This window comes from Crinia signifera, chromosome 9, assembly GCF_055691185.1.
Source record: "Crinia signifera chromosome 9, ASM5569118v1, whole genome shotgun sequence".
Classification (NCBI taxonomy): Eukaryota; Metazoa; Chordata; class Amphibia; order Anura; family Myobatrachidae; genus Crinia; species Crinia signifera.
The window spans coordinates 129,327,446-129,333,143 of NC_139225.1; positions in this window are offsets into that span (position 1 = coordinate 129,327,446).

Here is a 5,698-nt window from a genome sequence, read left to right on the forward strand (position 1 = left end):
CGCGCCCACTCTCCTTCAGATGGGATATATGTAAAGAAACACAATACAACAAACAGTGTGTAGTCCTGTTTGTACAATAGTTCAATATTGCGGGGTTTTCAGGGCAGACACTACTTCTCCTTTTCCCCAGTGTTTATGAAGCTTTAGAGGTTCACCACGTGTCATCGAACACCAAATGGATTGACGTACACTTATGCTTACATATAGCAGGAAGTTATAAAACACATCAAGGTATCTTTTAAGCAGGTTCTCTTACTTGTATGCTTACATTCATATGCATGGGGATCCTCACATCAAGGTATCTTTAAACATGGACGTACTTCCAGTTGTTTTCCATAAAAAAAAAAAAAAATCATATATTTTTTTCTTTATTATAAAACAAAATCTTTTCCAAATGGTAAAAAATATATGCCAGTCCTTATGGATTACTCAAGACCCGTCCCTCGGAGACTACAGATGTTAAATAACCCGGGAATGCTCACCAGTTCTGATGGTCACTAGTAAAGTACATAGTCTGGATATAATATGTTAAATGGCAACACCGCACCGACGCGTTTCGACCTACAGGTCTTCTTCAAGGTGGTGTTGCCTGCTGCCCTCTGTCTAGTTTAAATACCCTGGGAGACCTCCTCCCATCCCACATGGTGTGTGGGCGTGGTGGACCTTTATGTTTTGAATGTTCCATTCCAACCTATTAGTTGTCTGCTATTAGAAGAATGCAGACCACGGGAGTCAGCTCAGCCTTTGCTGACATCCTTACGTGTCTGCTGCTTAGTAGGGATGGCCATCGACCATCGATGATTCAAAATCATCGATGGTTCATGGCCGATGTTGAATACTTTTGCCATCGATGGGGGAGAACCAGATGGTTTCCCTCCATCGATGGAACAGCAAAACGATGTTTTGCGTGTTTTTTTCATAGCTCCGCCCCCTGACACCCACAAAGCCCCGCCCCGTGTTTTGATTGGCCCACAGGCCAATCAATCAAACACAATGGATGACCATCGATATGTAAAAATATTGATGGTCATCCATTGCATAGTTTAGCACTATCGATGGCCTGTTGCAGAATTGCCATCGATGGCAACCATCGATGGCAATGGCAACGATGGCCACCCCTACTGCTTAGCTCTGTCTGACTTCCGGTATTTGTATTACCGGAAGTCGTATGTGAAGCGCACTGTGACCCGCACGGCTCTAGATGGTTTTATCACTGCCAGCGCCGTGGCACGCACAGACATATTGGTTGGTATGTTTAAGCTGGCTTTTAGGAGGCTGATTGCATGACCTGCACGGCCATTTTGTTGGTTGTTATTAGATGAAGTTATATTATAAGGCTGATTTAGAGACCCGTGCGGCCATTTTAATGGTTTGAATAAGTATAGGATGGATATTTCTTTAGTCTACAATGCCTAAAAATAAATAATAAAGGATATGCTAAAAGGCTCGTGTGGGATGAATAATGGTTTAATCTACACCTATTTTTGATGAATTATTTGTTTGACAGATTAAGGGACTTTTATAGGAACCATTTTACTTCAAAGTCCCCATTCAGTCCTTTAGGTGTTAGGGTCTTCAAATTATAAATGTATTTCATTTCTGTTTTCGCTAGAATGGTTTCACAAGCTTTTTCTCTCCAAACTACTTTTTTGATACCGATGACCTTCGATATATCATGAGTGGAACACATGTGTTTATTTTTAAAATGTTCTGAAAGTAGATGACCTGTCAGGCCTTTTTTTGATGTTTCGGGCATGTGCGGCCCATCTTTCCCTTAGTGTTCTACTCGTTTTCCCCACATATTGGAGGCCGCATGAGCATTCAATTAGATATATGCAATTTTTGCTGTTGCAAGTTATGAACTCTTGTATTTTAAACGAAGATCCATTGGCTGTGGAAGTGAATTCTGTCACTTTCGTGGGGGTATTTTTGTGTGTCCTACACATGGGGCACATCTCACATCTGTGGAATCCTTTCATTTTTATTTTTCCTTCCCTTTGTTCGAGAACACCACTTTTAACGATTTTTGATCTTAAAATTTTGTTTTATAATAAAGATTTTTTTTTTATGGAAAACAACTGGAAGTACGTCCATGTTTAAAGATACCTTGATGTGAGGATCCCCATGCATATGAATGTAAGCATACAAGTAAGAGAACCTGCTTAAAAGATACCTTGATGTGTTTTATAACTTCCTGCTATATGTAAGCAGTGCTATTTTTTAGCAGGCTTCAGCAGGAACTGAGGCCCTTATTCTAGTTCACTCTTTCTGACAAAATCATTCTTAGATGGACAAAACCATGTGCACTGCAGGTGGGGAAGATGTTACTTGTGCAGAGATAATTAGATTTGGGTGGGGTTTTACTTCAAAGTGAGATCTATATTGCAGTGTAAAAAAGAGGATTTTGGTACTCACCGGTAAATCCATTTCTCTGAGATCAGCAGGGGCCACTGGGATCACATTGGGTATTAGAGCTGGGAATGCCGGGAGCAAGGCACAACTGAAATTACTTAGGGAAGACTAGCTCCTCCCCTCTAAGACCCATCAGCCCCCAGTGAGGAAATTGGCCCACTAGAGGAGAAGGTAACAGAAAAAACACCAACACCACACAAATCAACACCCACACAGTCCGGAACAGAACCCGCCCCAAACAGCGACCATAACAGGCAGGCAGGTTCCACAAGCTGGGAGGGCGCCCAGTGGCCCCTGCTGATCTCAGAGAAATGGATTTACCGGTGAGTACCAAAATCCTCTTTTCTCTGACATGCAGCAGGGGCCACTGGGATCACATCGGGGAGGTTCCAAAGACCAGGCCCCGGGAGGGAGAGCGCTGGGGATCCTGCAACACCAACCGCCCAAAAGCTGTCGATGAAGCTGCAAAGGTGTCAAACTGATAAAAACGAACAAAAGTGTTCATAGACGACCAAGTGGCTGCTCTGCAAAGCTGTGAGGCTGACGCCCCTCGCCTAGCAGCCCATGACGTACTCACCGACCTGGTGGAATGAGCCGTTAAAGAGGAAGGCGGGATTCTTCCCGCATGAAGATACGCACTGCGGATGGTCAACTTTATCCACCGTGCAATTGTCTGCTTTGACGCAGGCCAACCTCTGCGGAACGCGTCATACAAAACAAACAGACAATCGGATTTTCGCAACGCACGTGTTCTAGCGACGTATATTCTTAGAGCTCGGACCACGTCCAAAGAGACCTGCTCGGGCGAATCCCCCTTAAAGGCTGGAACCACAATAGGCTGGTTCACATGGTAGGAAGAAACCACCTTAGGAAGAAATGCCGAGTGTGTCCGTAACTCTGCCCTGTCCTCATGGAAAATGAGGTACGGAGACTTACATGATAAGGCACTGAGCTCCGACACTCTGCGAGCCGAAGCCAGAGCCAAGAGGAGAACAGTCTTCCAACATAAAAACTTCAGATCCACCCTATCAAGAGGCTCAAAGGTGTCCGACTGAAGAAAAGACAAAACTAAGTCCAAATCCCAAGGAGGCGTTGGCGGAACAAAGGGCGGCTGAACCCGAAGAACACCCTGAAAAAAGGTTTGAACCTCCTGAAGGAGAGCCAACCTTTTCTGGAACAGGATTGACAAGGCCGAAACCTGGACCTTGAGGGAACCCAGCCGCAGACCCGCATCCAAGCCCTTCTGAAGAAACAACAACAGACGGGATAACCTAAAAACTCGAAAAGACCAACCCTTTGACTCACACCACGAAGCATAGGAGCGCCAAATGCGGTGATAATGAGCCGCCGAAGAAGGTTTTCGAGCCCTCAACATCGTAGGTATTACTGACCGAGGCACCCCCCTTGCCCGGAGTACTGCGGTCTCAACAGCCACGCCGTCAAATGTAGCTGAGCAGCTGAGCAGCTGGGCCCTGCTGAAGGAGATCGTGCCTGAGAGGCAGACGGACCGGCTCGTCTGCTAGCATCATCTGGATGTCTGAGAACCAAGTCCTGCGAGGCCAACAAGGGGCGATGAGGATTGCCTGCACTGACTCCCTCTTCAGTCTCTTGAGAACCCGACCCAAGAGAGGCAGAGGAGGGAACAGATACACGAACCTGAACTCCCACGGTGCTGACAGGGCATCGACCGCTATTGCGCCGGGATCCCTTGTGCGTGACACATAATTCTGAAGCTGATGATTGCCTCTGGAGGCCATTAGATCTACCTCGGGAGTGCCCCACCGAGAGGTGAGATCCCTGAACACCTCGGGGTGCAGCGCCCACTCCCCTGGATGCAGAACCTCCCGACTGAGGAAGTCGGCCTCTAGATTTTCTATTCCTGGGAGAAACACGGCTGTGAGAACGACCTCCATTCGTTCTGCCCATTGAAGGATTCTTGTCACCTCCTCCATTGCCAACCGGCTCCGGGTGCCGCCCTGTCTGTTCACATAGGCGACCGCCGTCGCGTTGTCCGATCGAATTTTCACCGGACGACCCCGAAGATGCTCCTGAGCCAGGAGTAGGGCGTTGTAAATCGCTCTGAGTTCTAACACATTGATGGGCAACAGTTGCTCCTGAGGCTTCCATCTGCCCTGTAGACGAAGCTCCAGCACCACCGCCCCCCATCCGTGAAGGCTGGCGTCTGTTGTTAACACGATCCAGTTCTCTATCGCAAATCGACGTCCCTGGCACAGGTGATCCCTCCGGAGCCACCAAAGTAAGGACACTCGCGCATGGGGCGACAACCGAATCAATCTCCGTAACAACAGATGAGACCCCACACCTTTCCTGAAAAGATCGAGTTGAAACCGCCTTGAATGGAATCGTCCCCACGTCAATGCCGGGAATGCAGCCACCATCTTCCCCAAGAGCTGTACACAAAGATGAAGGCTGACCCTCTGGGGAAGTAGAACCTTCTGTGTTAAAAGCTGCAGCTCCTGGATCTTGTCCTCCGGTAAGAACACCCTCTGTGCTTCTGTATCCAGCCAAAGACCTAAGAATAGAATCCTTTGGGTGGGAACCAGAGAGGACTTCTTGAAGTTCATGACCCATCCCAGACTGGTGAGCGTCTGAATCGCCATCCTGGCGTGCGACTCCAACAACGTTGGTGACGGGGCCTTGATGAGGAGATCGTCCAAATATGAAATTATCGTCAGCCCGCGGCTCCTGAGAGATGCCATAGCCACCGACAAAGTCTTGGTAAAGACCCTGGGGGCTGACGATAGGCCAAACGGGAGAGCCCTGAATTGAAAATGGTCCCGACCGATGGCGAATCGCAGAAAGGCCTGGTGAGACTTCAAAATGGGGATATGCAAATAAGCATCCTTGATATCCAACGATATCATGTATTCCCCTGGCTCCATGGAAGCAATTACCGAATGAATTGATTCCATTTTGAACGGTTGGTAGGTCACCAGTAGATTGAGGGATTTGAGATTCAATATGGGCCGCATTGACCCATCCGGCTTGGGGACCACAAATAGGTTGGAATAAAATCCTGTGTTCCTTTCTGAGAACGGGACCGGAATGATAACCTGCGATTCCAGCAAAGTCTGAATTGCTAGAAGAAGGCCGGACCTCTTGTCCGCAGAAACCGGGAGCGCCGTGGTGAAATAACGCCTGGGAGGAGGTGTGTCGAACTGAATCCGATATCCCTCCGACACCAGTCTGCGAACCCAAGGATCCTCCGAGAGGGAGAACCATTGGGTTCTGAATTCCAAAAGGCGAGCTCCCACAGGGGAATCGC